At 38.3% G+C, this 14696-nt stretch overlaps 1 long non-coding RNA gene across 1 annotated transcript; it reads right to left on the bottom strand.

Moving 5' to 3' along the window:
- Window positions 1-1474: 1474 nt before the first annotated feature.
- LOC309442581 lies at window positions 1475-13920 on the bottom strand. Its single transcript, XR_014184636.1, has 3 exons — window positions 13615-13920; window positions 13257-13418; window positions 1475-1789 (listed from the first exon to the last, which is right to left on the bottom strand). It is a non-coding gene; the product is annotated as an uncharacterized lncRNA (long non-coding RNA).
- Window positions 13921-14696: the final 776 nt, after the last annotated feature.

The raw sequence follows: 14696 nt of genomic DNA, 5'->3' as shown, positions 1-14696 counted from the left end.
AATCTGATATTTTCCTTCCCTCCATAGAAAGTTTCCCAGGAGGCATATGTGACTTGATAATTGTTACATTAGACATTTGTTAAACATAGGAAACAGATTTTTCTTTGCTGAAAATGTCTTCCTCCCCCTAAAATGAGATTTACAAACAGAAGAGAGTTTTATCCATATAGTTCGAGTCACACTTGCAGTCAAAGTTAACCCTTCTTTTCCATGTCTTTGGGTTTCAGATGGCAGACTGCAACTGCGAGGAATATTTTGACTCATTGTGCTGGTGTTTCTTGACTGGCCCATAGGTGTAGCCTTGTGTGTCCTCTATGGATTCCTTTCTCCTGTCACTGCTTTAACAGGACTAGATGAATTAAGCAAAGTGTTGCTGTGTGGGGAGGCAGCATGCTCAGAATGCGTGCAATGGCAAGCACTGTGTTAAGCGGCCAAGACAGCCCTGCTTTGGAAAAGCATTCAGCTGTATGCTGCTGGATTTCACAGTTTGTTAATTTTTCAGTTCCAAACAAACTTTTCTTACTTTTTTAACTGTGTACATTTCTCTTGAGAGTGGCTAAGAAACCTTAACAATCCATAGGTTTGTCTTCTAAAATATCTGATAAGCGTTGTAGCTATTGCTTTGAAAATGAGTAGTGAGACCAATTACTTGGAGCAGGTAGCTATGTACACTTTTCTCAGGTTTTGAGTGCAGTGTCAAAATCTAATGAAAAAGTTTAAGATACTGCCTAAGAGGTGGAATATACCTACTTGAGAAAAGTAGATACTGAATTGGAAATTTACTTCTGTGACTATTTTAATTTACAGCGTACTTTATTAGCAATAAGAAAAGCAAAATTCCGATCTGATGTCTTTACAGCGTGTATTTTTTCCTCTGTAATAGACATTAGAAATCCTGTGCCTTACCATCTCATTTTGTGCTAATTTCCTGTATAGAACAGTTTTTCAATGAAACAGCTTTGCTTATGTGGGTTCACTATACTGATTTAAAGTATATTGAATTAATAAACAATTTCTTTAAACACCCTCTTTGAAATGTCTCCTACTTTGTCCTTTGTTTGACATATTTTATATTTTTGTGGTCCATTGAACACTAAGCTTTGTACAACCATTTATGTGTCATACTTTGGATTTCTAAACATTTTAGTAAGTAACATGACTTGGTCTCTGGAGATTGGACTTGATATTTTAATAGACCTCCTCTATCTTGCCAAAACTGTAACCATTTCATCAGAAATTTTTCATGTAAAAGTCTCCCTCAGGATGGATATTTTAGAAAGTTTAACCCAAAATTACTTTGCCATTTTCAAAAGCAAAGCTGGGGAAAAGTATATATATAATGAAAAAAAAATAAAAATAAAAAGCACAGCCATTTTGTTGAGAGGTTCTAATCACCCCTGTATTTACGCATTTGAAATTTGACATAGGGAAGTGTAGAGGTGATGGATAACTTTTTTTGCTGCTTTCAGGAAAAACTGATGAAATTCAACTGCTTCATAAACTCTTAGAAAAGCCATGTGTATGTGTTGAGCAGCTGAAATCTCTGAAGAATGTGTCTTCTCTGCCTGTATTCAGCTGTGATCTTCTGTTGCATGAGACTGGGCTACATCCACACCATTCCTGTAGAACAGGTGAGCATGCAATAATTGCCCATTCATACACAGGGAACCCAGTGTTTTTACTTGTGTCCTTCGGCTGGTTGGGGTTGGACATCAGAACGTAGAAGAAGGAGTTTTGCCTTTATTTGCAGTAGTCTTTCCAACATGAATGAAGAAGGTTCCTGACTTAACTGTAGAAGGTAAAACGAAGTTAACTGTAAATGTTTGGGTTCAGAGATGGGGCAATTAGGGCTGGCCAGTATTTTAAGCAGAGACATAGATTTCTGGAAGAGGACTGAAACTAGGAGACTAGAGAAGCCAAACAAGATTATGTTGAGGAGCTGGACTTGACCATGAGTAGGTAAGGACAAGGTTGTGGAGGTGAAGAGATGCTGGAAGAGTTGGAGGAAAATAATACACCCTGGAACTGTACTTTTCTCGAACACAGTTGTAGAAACCTGTGACTCCTGTGACAGTGATATCAGTGAATGTAAAGGCACAAGCCTTGTTGGGGAGAGTGGCATTATGGTGTCATATGATGTCAATTCTGAATTCCAGCTTTCTTTTTTTAACCTACTCAAAACCTTTGTGCAAAGGCAGTTCAGTGAAAGTATGTCGTGCTTGCAAAGTAAAGCACCGAAAGTCGGAGATGGTCCTCTTAAAGCTACTAATTAAATATAAATTAAATGACTGTACATGTCTTCTTCAGCAGGGGTCTTGGCATCATTCTGGCTACTAGGGGGATGTGCTCTGGATGTGATGTTTTGGATCTATTTCAGATCTTCTCATATGTGGATATTAATGTATGGTCTTGTTTTGCAGGACCCTTGGGAAACTCTCTGGTAAAGAAGGGTACAGCAAAGTCCCTGAGGAAATCAGCTAGTGCATCTTGGCTAGCCTACAGCTTAGAGAACAAGCTCCAAGGACAGTTTACAGAATTTATATGCAACAGTTTCTTGATAAAGTACTGAAAGGGAAGAACAGGTACAGAAGCAGCCCCAAAACACCTCACATTTTCTCTTTTGAGTAAGCACCTCATCATTAAGCTACAGCGAGAGATTCAGTCTTGTGTATATCTAGCCATAATTGTTCTTGTAATAGTTCCTGCCTAGAATGGGCTGTAACGTGGTTCTGGGAGGTGTGGATATGTATTTCTACCACAGTAAGAACACAAGAGGATCACATAGGCTGTTTACCTGTAAGCTACTATAATTAAAAAGCCATTGTAAAATAAAGTTGCCCATAACAGGTTGCTCAGAGAGGTGGTAGATGTCCCACCCCTCGAAACATTCAAGGCCAGGTTGGATGGGGCTGTGAGCAACCTGATCTAGTTGAAGATGTCCCTGCTTATTGCAGGGGGTTGGACTAGATGAGCTTTGAAAGTCCCTTCCAACTCAAACTATTCTATGATTCTGTAACAGAAATATATTTTTTTTCTTTCAATAAGAGTAGCAAGGGGCTTGAGCCCTTAGAAGGTGATTTCAGAATGTCAATCTAGACTGGTAAGAAAGAGCATCTAAGCTTTGGAGACAAATGGTATTTCAGAAAGACCCTTGTCCTGATTTAGGCTCAACCATCAAGCATCATCTTATGCTGAATTAGGTGATGATACATAGGAGAAGATTAATATTTTAGAGGATAGGATCAGAGAAAATACAATGCTGACTGAGGTGATTTTCTGGGAGTTTTTGCTGATTCTGTTCCCTGAAACATTTAACATCCCTTGTGTATTAACACTGAACTCAGGAGCTGTGAATTCTAGGGCAGAGCAGGCAGCTAAAACTTAGGCATTAAACTTTCATCTAACATGCATGTTAATATAAAAGGTTGAAATATGAAATTTAGATTGACCATGGTATGTGTACTGAATATGGAAAGTGAGAGAAATGAAGGCACCCGAACTCAGGCCATTCAAACTCCTGAATATTCATAAGCAATAACCTCCTGTTTAGCTTTATTGAAATTTTACTTGTAGATGTATCTACCCAACATTTACCTTTTGTAACATTCTTTCCCCTGACTCCAGTTTCCATGGTATTATGTAGAACCAGGATCTTGTCTTCCTTTAGTTTTCCTCTTAGAGTTCACTTATCCCACATGACTTTTCCCCAGGTTAAGTAATCAACCTGCTCATGACATCATATCTGTTACTTTAGCAACAGTGACATTTTGATACCCAACTGCATTTTCATAGCACTTCCAGATGCAGGAGGCAAATCAAGAATTCAAGTAAAGCTGTTGTGATTTTCAGCCCACTAGTTTTTCTATGCTCATTTGAATTTCAAGATTGTCTTCTTTCTTTTCATTTGAATACTGCAGAGATATTTTTCCTAAAGGTAAACCCTTCAGAATTTCCTTTCCTTGTTAATAATGTAACTCAGAATCTCACTCCTCTGTGGCTAAAGGTGGGTGCAACTTTGCTGAAACCAGAAGAACTTTCTATAGCTTTCAAGCAGATCAGCTAGGAGAAGCTGGCTGAGCAAAGCAATTTCTTCATCATGACAACTATTTGATCTTGCTATAGTCATCTATAGAACTGCATGCCCTAAACTACCAGCTGGAATGGGGTAATAAGTGGAAAATTCGAGGAGTACTGGACTGATGCTTAAAACACTGGAGTGGTACTTATAAGATTAATTTTTCTTTTTTAGAACAATCCACAACTTCTTGTTTATCGTTATGTTGGTTAATCTGTACCTCATTGCCTTATGTATAAAAACTTCACAGGAATTCTGAGAGTTTAAAATTCACTAATAAATATGAGCAACCTAGTTATACCAAACTTGGAAGGCCTGTGTTTTGAGCTAGAAATCTACTGACTTTAGGACAGCAGTAGGTTGTTAGCTAGCACAAGATTGTAATTACAGTGCATATTCCAGCTTTTTCTCTTAATGTCTCAAGCTTTAAAGGCTTACTTAGTGTATACACTTCTAGCCCAACTGATTCAATTGTCAGAATATGCTTAGACATTATATTTTCAGCATTTGTCCTATTATTTATTTAAACTTTAATTTATTTTATGGTTGTGTAGAATTTCACTTGCTTCCTGGTGCTGTAGAAATCAATCAACAAAAATCATATTTCAGCGAATTAATTCAATACAAATAACCCTAGGGAAATCACTGTATGTTCCTGCTGGGATTTGAACTCCCGCAGTATCCTTTGAAGACATCAACATAAATTAACAGGTTTGTAAGGTATACAATGATTAAGAATTCATGACCAGAGTAAATTTGCTAGTTATAGTTCTACAAAATAAATATTTCTCTATTGTTGGGTATTTACGCTAGCTATAAATAGTTGTTATGTCCTCCTGAATTTGACAGGAAAGCAATACACACAGACAACATTTTCTGGGCTTACTCCAAAGCCTATAAAGTCAATGAGAGTTTATTAAGAATTTTGGTGAATTTTGTATCAATTCCTTAAATTTTATTCTCAGAACTTTGTGTCAAACATGTAATAATCTTTCTGAATTTCTTCAGTTAATTCCCATTTTTCTTGCACTTAGGTACTTAGAACACACTGCAATATTTTAGGTGCAATAGTTTAATTCTTACAGTGGCCACTTAGATAATGTTAACTTGATTTGTCATAGGGTCTTCACTGGGAAGCAGCTTGGCCATTAATGGCAGAAAAAGGAAACAGTGTACATGAGCCTTACACTAGATAAAGTATTTCTTTTCAGTTTCCAAAAGCTTTGATACAATTTACATTTCACAGAGATTGTGTATTCAAGGTCTTTACCTTTAAAACGGTGTATATTTTGAAAGCACCATGGATTTTAATTTTGGCTTTCAAAAATTATATGTAGCATGCTAAAGGTAAGGAAGGCTGGAGATGCTGCAGTACCTAATTCTTAGTTGCCTGTCACTCAGACAGGGATCTAGGAATTGAGGTAGGTGTGTAGGTTCCACCTAAAATATATCTGAGGTGATTTAGGCACTAGAAGATGCCAGAAAAAGCTGAAGTAATGGTAAGGCATTTAGAGCTAATATACTTGAAGCACTAAATCCTGGGATGTAGGTGAAACACTCTTCCATTCTGGAGTTAGTGTGCTTGAACTGGAGAAGATAGCAGATAGATATCCTGCTCACTTGGAAGCTGGAACCCAAAATCTGTGTGGAAATTGTCAGCATCTTTTCTTCCTGAGAATCTGGACAGGACTTGTTCTTTGTTGTTTATTTTTTTGGCTTCTTTTTCAAGTGCCACCTGGGCATGGAAAATGAGGTGGAGGTAGAGAGGAAACTATTCCTTCACCCTTATATTACAGATTAGAGGTCAGAGTACTCTTCTCAGATGTGAGATACAAATTTAATGCTCTCTTCAGCTGTTAGGTTAGTATCCTAAGCATCATAATGCCTTTGAAGCTCAACAGATAAAATTCTGCCTCATTCTGTTTCATGTGGGCTTCTGGGCATGAAAAGCAAAGGGAGAGAAAATAAGAGATGAAACGCCTCTGCAATCTACTAGCTATACTTGGCTGAAGGTGTCTTGGGTATTTCTTTTTTTTTTTTTTTAACCCAATGTCTATGTAAAGCCTCTGTGAATGGTGGTGAGCAGAGCAGAGGCAAGTCATATGTCAGCCAGAAAAGCTGAGATATAATATAGCTGGCAAAGAGCAACAAGGAATGGGTGGTGCAGCCAGCAACATCAGTAGCAAAGCTTTTGGTATGGTCACTCAACATCCATGGGGGATCCCATGGAAGACAATATGTCAGCCAGGCCAAGGCAGGGCAGAGGTGCCACCAGCCAGGTCCCAGTCCCACAGTGCCCAGGTAGGCAAGCAGGGAAGGCCTAGAGATGGCGGCCAGGTCTGAGCAAGAGTCCAGATCACAAGGCAGTATCATGGTGATAAGGCAGGTCTGAGGCCAAGACATGAAGTCAGTCTACAGGGTTCAGGTTCGCTGGTGGCCAGCAGGTCCATAGTGACAAGGCAGGGCTGAGACATCAAGGTTCAGGTGGGAATCAGGAACAGGGCTGGTGAGGGGAAGCAGGCTCAGATGTGGAAAGCTGGAGATCTGCCCTGCTGCAGTGTCACCGGGGCAGGGGCTGATGTCCTTGGGGGGCTGACATGGGGTCCTGGGCCATGGCCAGGGTGGGGGGAGGAGCCCCATGGGAGGCCAGGCAGGGACAGTCAGGGATGTGTGTGCCCTCAGAGCCATGGCAGATAGTGTCCAAATGTCATGTGGTTAAAACAAGTTAAACGAACATACTACATTCCCCTTTAATCTGTCTGCCTGAATAGAGTCTGAATGCTTAGAAACCTTGGCCCTCACTATCTCTATTGGAGGGTAATTGCAATGTCAGCCTATCTCTATGCCCCTATTCTCTGTAGGGTGTGGCTGATTCGAGACTTTGCAACCTCACTCTGCAAGTAAATTTTCTTTTTTTTTTTACTGATTTTTTACTGAGTTCCTTGTCTTAGGGAATTTATTTTTCTCTTTTTGAAGGACAGTGTGCTATATTCGAATTTTTCAGCTTGTCAAGCTTTGTCAAATATCTATCCAATACCTTGGTCTATCCAAGACATTTTTTACTGGGAAACAATTGCTTATCATGAGAGTCATTCCTCTGAGGGCAACCTAGTAGTTTTGATACTGTTTTGCAAAATAGAAAAACAACTATTTTTTTTTGTTCTGTGTTTTTTTTTTTTTTTTTTTTTTTTGTGATGACTGCCTTTGGTTGTGTTTAGTGTGTTATTTTAGAAGATATTTTATTGAAAAATAATTGCTTTATGAACCATCAAATTGACCTTTTTTTCTTTTTGCAAACATCTACTATGCTTAAGGCAACAGATTAAAACTGTATTTTCAGCAACATTTTCCCCAGTTGACTTAAATGATGAATTTTTGCCAAAGAGATTTTACTGATGCCATCTGGTACTTCCTCTGATCTTGAATCACTGAGATTTTAGGTAGGTTACCTGTTCCTTAAACATGCATTTAACCTTTCGATTGTAACCCTCCAGGAGACTCCATACGTATTTTCTTCACTGCAAATTCTAGATTTTTTAAATGGTGCTTTCTTTTAAATGGAGCTCTCTGCTCAATTCCAACTGGAGATAAGGAGAAATGAATAGCAAAAAGTGGATAAAATTTGCATTTTCAACATTATATGTAGTCAGAATATACTAACTTACACTTGTAGTATGTTTTCTGTATTACATAAAGTCTCTTTATAAGGTAGCTTTGTGGAACCTTCCGCAATGTTCTAGCTAATTGTTTAATTCTCAGGAGATTCTAATGGTCAGGAAGATTCCAGAGAAAAATTTAGTATCAAATTTAAGCTTTGATTAATAAACAGCTATGTTTAAGGTAATTTTACAATTTCTTTTAAAAAGGTGATATAAAAATATTTTTCTACTTAATTTGACTAAGAGGTAAAAATCTAAAAAATGCTCAGAAACAAAATTTGGAAAAAAATGTGTTTCTGTCAATCAAAATATTTTGTTCATAATTCAGATAGTGCTCTTCTGCAGAATAAATCTGTAGATTTGTGAATTTTTCTTTAACCTGTAAGAAAATTAAATGAGCTGACTGGAGAGCATTCTTTGAAAAATGGAGTACAAAACTTATTGGGTAAAATGTATTTTGCAGAATCTCTAGTTTTTAGGAAAAGAAACAACTTTGCCAGAAAGTTCCAAGCCAGTCTCAGCATCCTCCAGTTCTGCTCTCAGATTCACCTACTGCAATGTTTTCACTGTGGATCATGGTCCAGCTACATCCTTTGTTAATAACTGAGGTGCTTCTATTTAAATCATCTTACCATTCTGCAAAATTGTAGGTTGGAATCGTCACATGCAGGTCATCAAGTATCTTTGTGTTCCTAACAGCAGCAGTAGAAGCTTTTGGTCTTGTAAAATTATATTTCTTGGGAAGGATATATCTATCAATAGTGGCAAAGCAAACTGCTTCTGCATACACCACAGATTCAGAGAGCCTTATGTACTCATATTTGAAAACAATGGCATACTTCTTATTCAACAGCTGAAATTGGTCTTCAGAAGTAGGATTCAATTCTTACATAAATTCCTAATTTCCAGTATGACTTCAGTCAAGTCACTTCATACTGCTGAACCTTAGCTTCTCATCTGTAAGGCAATACTTCCTTCTCTCCATCTATACAGATTAAGAAATGTAGATCCTCCTACTTTAACACACAGTACAAAAGAATGCATGTAGAGATGTTAACAGAAAAGCCAGCATTTGATGGTTTCCATTATTAAAAGTTAATTCCTTAGCTAGAATGCAATTAGTATAGGCTGCTTCATTGTTGTTTTTCTTGTAATTACGAGACATCTGTCTCTGATTCTGAAAAACAAAAGGCAGCTGAGAAAAAATCTGGAAACTCACACAGTGCTTTCCAGCAGCTGGTAGATTCAGTTTCTTTTTGTTTCAGATTATTGAACCCTACTTATTGCAAAGGACTTCAAATCTGCTCACGCAGAGTAATGTGTTGGGTTATAAGTAAGAAGGCTGACCTATGTGATAAGCCAGTAAAGATAAGAAACACATATTATATTTAATATTGCTACAACTGTATGCTAGCTGGGGAAGAAAATTGATAGGTTTCTTGTTTCTCTGGGTAACTTTTCCTTGCAAATTAAATCCTCTTTTATCTTCATTAAGTCAGTATCTTCTCATTTTGCATGTAGGTCACTGCACACAACAATCTATGCATACTGGAGAATATGGAGCTCAAGAACTTACATTTATGTGGTGAGGTAAACAAAGATGGAAAAGAGAAGGAAGGTGAGGATAGTGGGAAAGTGATAAAAACATAAATAAAAGGGAACTTGCTGAAGAGTGGGACATAAGAAGCAATGAAAAGGGGAAAAGCTTCATACCTAGTATGAAACATTCTGAACTGCTCTTAGAAACTCTTTGACATGAATTACCGTAAGAGGTTGTGACTCAGAGACCTTGCAGAAGGACTTACAGTAGAGAACTAGACTAAACTGAAAGGTTACAGCCATATGCTAAAAACACCACCATGGGTAGTAGATTTGCATCTGCTTATGGCACTGGTCTGGTAGCAGTTGTGATGCTAAATTTGAAGATCAAAACATGGCCTATGAAGTCCTGATCACTTTCTGTAGAACATGACAGGTGCAGAATCTATGGCAGAGAAGTGAGCTTCAAGGAGACTGAAGGTGGAGTGAGACATAAATCAAGGTGAGGAAGTGCCTTTGGCTGCAAGTTTCTGAGTCTGTATCTTGCCTTCTCTCTCCTTTGTCATATTTAAGTATATAGGTATCAATCTACATAATTTACATACTAATAAAACATCTGTTAACATTCCATGTAATTTCATTATGCTTTCTGGGTGACCATTCTGCAATTCTGAGCTTTTTACAGTCACATATAAGAAAGAAATATAATTCAAATTAAAATAATCACAAATGTAATTTAACTGGGCAGAATTTAGCCTTAAGCATTGGTGGGATTTGGAAATATTCCTAATGTAAGATATTGTCAAACCATCTTTGATACATCTAGCATTTACCCATTGCCTTTGGAATTGTGATTTATTGATATGGTACTAGCAGCCAGAGGACTCGTCAAGTATGAAATGATGATAGTGTGATACTGAACAAGCATACACACAGTTGAAATGAGATTTAGAAATACTGTCAGAAATGCTATTAGAAATACTGCCCATCAGCTCTCTAATGTTGGGCAGGTATCTCCCACAGACACTGCACAGGACTGGCAACTGTGATACATGCTGGCAACAGCTGAAGTGTTCAGGACATATTTCTGTCCTCTTGAACGATTCCACGTCCCTCAGTGCATGAGGAGCCTGAATTGCAGCAGTTTCCATGGGCTGCATTTCGCTGCATTTCATTTCAGAGTAGCCTGCAGCCTTCACAGTGTGAAATGCTGAAGTCCTACCCTCTCATGCCTGTCATGCTCTGGGTTGTGAGAGAACTATGCTTCTCTTCACTTCTGGAAGCAAGACATTCCTCCTATGCAGGCACAGTGCTTTTGGGATCTCTGGGCACTCTCTGAGCCCTCTTTCTGTTGCAAAGCAGATTTAACAAGTGTGAGAGTCTTGGCCTTTCTTTGTGATGTGGCAAATAAAGATTCTGAAGAGTCAGAGATTCAGAAACACAAATTCCTTTCACTGCTACTCACCTCCACTTACACTGCCCATGCTTGATTCTCCCACCTTCATAACAAGATGTTTAGCTGCATCTCTAACTCGTAGTGCTCTCCTCATTATTCTGTCATTTCAGTGCACACTTAAGATGTTTTAGGTTAATTATAGATGTGCAGCAGTACATGAGTGAGTGAGAGAAAGAGACGCAGAGAGATGATAACAGCCTGCAACTATGCAAAGGCTTTCAATGCTGAGAAGACAGAAAAAGTATTCAGTATGAAACATCGGTTATTACTAGGGTGGATGAGACACAACTGAGAAAGGGAAATACCCCATGAATTATCTGCAGAAATTTCCCTGACAGTGTGATTATTAAAATGGGAGACTCTCCTCTAGCAGAACAGAAGAAAGACTTCTCACTTGGGAAGCTGAAAATCTGACTGGAAAAGTGTAATAGACCTTTTCATAGGGAACAACTTCAGGCTGATGGTGACTGCAGAATTTCTGGCTTCTCTTTGTATGTCTACATACACACAGAGACAGATTCATAGCTACACAGATGCAGATAACCACATATGACTCCTTTGTGACAGTGACTGGTTCATGACAGCGATATTCATTATATGTTGTACGTTTGGCATTCTCATCTCAACAGGACTCGTGCCTATCAGTAAGACATTGCTGTGATGATTCTTACATTTCTAAAGCACACATAGCTCCAAACAGCTGTCACGGGACACAAGAAAACCTGTCAGAGTGGCATTCACTTCTTATTATTGAAAAAGTAAAATTTCTTACAAAGATTACACTGGCCTGTGGCTGAAGAGAGGTAACATTTGGCTCTGTGCTAGGACAGATTTTATATGTCATCATCCATTGGATTTAGAAATAGCAGATTTTAAGTAAGAAGTCATTTGCTCTACGACCTGCTAGGTCAGGGTATATGGTGCATGCAATTGATTGGTGTATTAGGAAAAGTTTATTGTTTTTATTGGAGCATGTACAGATAATAAAAGAATAATCTGAAAGACAAAAAAAATACAGAGAGGGCTTGATCCTCTGCATTTTCAATTTCTGAATGCAATGTTAACTCCTGTAAATAATGTGAAGTCTGTTGCAATAAGTGTTCTATGCTTTAAAGATTTTGAAGAATTGAGACTTTATTTTTAAGCTTTTTTTTTTTCTTTTTTTTTTTTTTTTTTTTTTTTTTTCCTCCATTCAAAAGCTAAATAGCAGTGTGAGGATTTCTGGGCATCATAAGATCACAGTGTGATTTTTTTAGTTCACATTTTTACCATGCAGAGGTAAGAACTCATTATCTGATTCTAGCTGCAGTCACAACAGTGTCTTGTTAGTTGAATAATACATCCAGTTTTGCCCATGTGCAAGTATCACACACATATATATATATGCATGTATATATAATTTTGCTACCCCATTAATTTTGTGTAGACATTGAGGCTTCATGCTCCTGTCTGTTCAGGCTGTACATGCAGATCATGACCTCTGCAGATCTGTCTGCTCCCCCAATACTCCACACTGCCAGTGTTTCCTTTGTCTCTGGTGTCACTCCTGACAGTGAAGTAATGAGAAACGTACACAGCGTATGGCGACCCCCGTCAGTCAGACGCTAGAGTATTTTTCCTCTAGATGACATTGCATAACACACTTCAGTAGGTTTTTCCTTCTTTATTTGCTTGGTTGGTTTACTTGAGGCTGTAATATAACTTTATTGCAGAAAGTGGAATGATTTTGGCCAAAGGAATAACTTTAGCTGGGTACTTTTTGAATGGCTACAAGGAAGCATATGAGATTTCAGTTTTACGTTCATCGTGTTGTGCCCTTTTCATCTGACCTTGCAAAATATGGAGGGGGCGGGGGGGGAAAGGGGCAGGGCGGGACTGATGAGCTCTCAAGTGCATCAGAATCCTAGATGTGAGTCCTGCTGGATTAGAAATTTAAAATTTGAGGAAAGGGTAGAGAAAGCTGATATGTAGTTATAAAGGAAACAAGAAAATACAGCCTGTTTTGTACAGATTTTGCAGTGAGACCTGGCTCTGTCTCAGTTTCAGCAGAGTCTGTCTCTCTAGCCAAAGGGAATGCAGGATGTGACAGTCTGATTGGGGAGGAATTCAATGCAGTTATCAGCAGCGGGCTTCTATGTAAATACTGTAACACCTCAGAATGGAGGAACAGCTGAGATAACACTGTAAACTAATCTCTAGTGCCAGAGAAGCTAGTCAATCCCTCATGTTATATGGTTTCTGTAGAAAAGAAGTGATAGGAAAAAAAAAAAAAAGAAAATGGTAGATTTAAATTATGTATGGCAAAACCAACCACACAATAAAATATGCTGATTTTTTAAAAATTGAAAGCAGCATATGATGAAGTTTTTTTTCTTTGAAATGATACTCTGTTCCAGGGTGTATATGCCTATACATCCCAGTAGAAATATAAATATATATATTTTTTTATATAAATAAGCATTACTAGTACCAAAATACTTTCTCTCTGTTACCCATGCATAATTGGTTTAGAGAAAGATATACTCACTTGAGGTCCTTATTCCACCGGTATTGATTTTGGTTGATCACCACCAGGAAAACTAAGAACCGAGGTTTGTCCAGAGCAGAGGCAATGAAGTAGAGTCTTTCCATGCTTTGAACTTTTGAGGTCACTGTATTTCACAGTCCTACACGTTCCTTTCTTAGGTAGCTAAGGAAAAAAACAAAAAAAAAACAAAAACCACAAACAAAAAACCACAAAAACCCCCAGCCAAACCAAAACGTATATATATATATATACACACACATACATACATGCATATACAATATATACACGCATATTTATTTATATATACACATATGTGAAATATACATGCACGCACCTTTATACACAAATAGTCTCTCACCTGAAACAGGTTGTGTCTCCTCAAGGCATTCAAAGACAAGCAGGAGCTACCAATGGCCAAGAAGTTTGTTGCTACATCTGTTCAAAGTTGTGCTCAGAATTGGGCACAACCCCAAGATAAACTGGAATTAGGGTGGAGCTAACCACCTCATGAATTGTGCCAGAAATGAGCAAACTGATTCCACTGTCTCCAATTTCAGAAGAAATTAAAGTCTAAGAGTCTCTAACGCCCCCTTTGGATACAGTTCAGAGAAGAGTAGTCAGCGACTTCCAGCTCTTGTACCCTTTGTCAGAGCCAAACCACCGTGCAAAGGTAGCTCCTGCATCAACACCCCTCAAAGTCCCCCAGCTGCAGCTTGGGCTGCATTCACAAGCTCTTTCCTTCCACTGTATTTAAGATGTATATAACCATGTGATGGCTGTCAGCCCTTGTATGGCATCTAATAAACGGGACCTGTGTTTAAGCAGTTGATCCAGTTTACTGTGTTCCTCTCTTGACCTTTACACCCCACCCTTCCCGTCTGTCCCAAATCTCAATTCTTTTTTTCCCCCATTGTGTCTCACACAGGCAGACATTGAGCAGTTTATGAGCTGAGCTCCCGAAGGTCACAGTACTCTGCGTTATAATGCAGTTCCTCTGGAACACACGCTGACAATCTCTGCTTCACATACCAGGCCAAACCCACTCAAGGGATGCCTCTCCAGTCTTTCTATTTTTAACTAAAAAAAAAAAAAAAAATTAAAGAAAAATCTGACAATTCATGCATTTTCTATGTTTCAATGCTGGAACACATTATCAATGTGGATGTTTCAACAACTGAGCAGGAAAACCACTGCCACATTACATCAATACCATAGCTGGTTTTTGTCCAAACTATTCTCATCTCTCATCCTCCACCCTATACATATCACTATTCATTACTGATCAAGTGTGCATTAAAAGAGCAAAAATAGGAGTTTAAGTATATACATATTAATGTAAACAAGTAGATCCCATTTTGTGTTACAGATGTCAGCAAAAAGCAGAGAGAAGCACGATTTTTGCTGCATGTGCTCATTTAGAAGAAATTGAGTGTGTGCTGC

This window comes from Streptopelia decaocto (assembly GCF_964273445.1).
Source record: "Streptopelia decaocto genome assembly, chromosome: 7".
NCBI classification, from domain to species: Eukaryota; Metazoa; Chordata; class Aves; order Columbiformes; family Columbidae; genus Streptopelia; species Streptopelia decaocto.
Note: the sequence above shows the minus strand (reverse complement) of the source record. Positions and strands in the feature narration are given on the sequence as shown.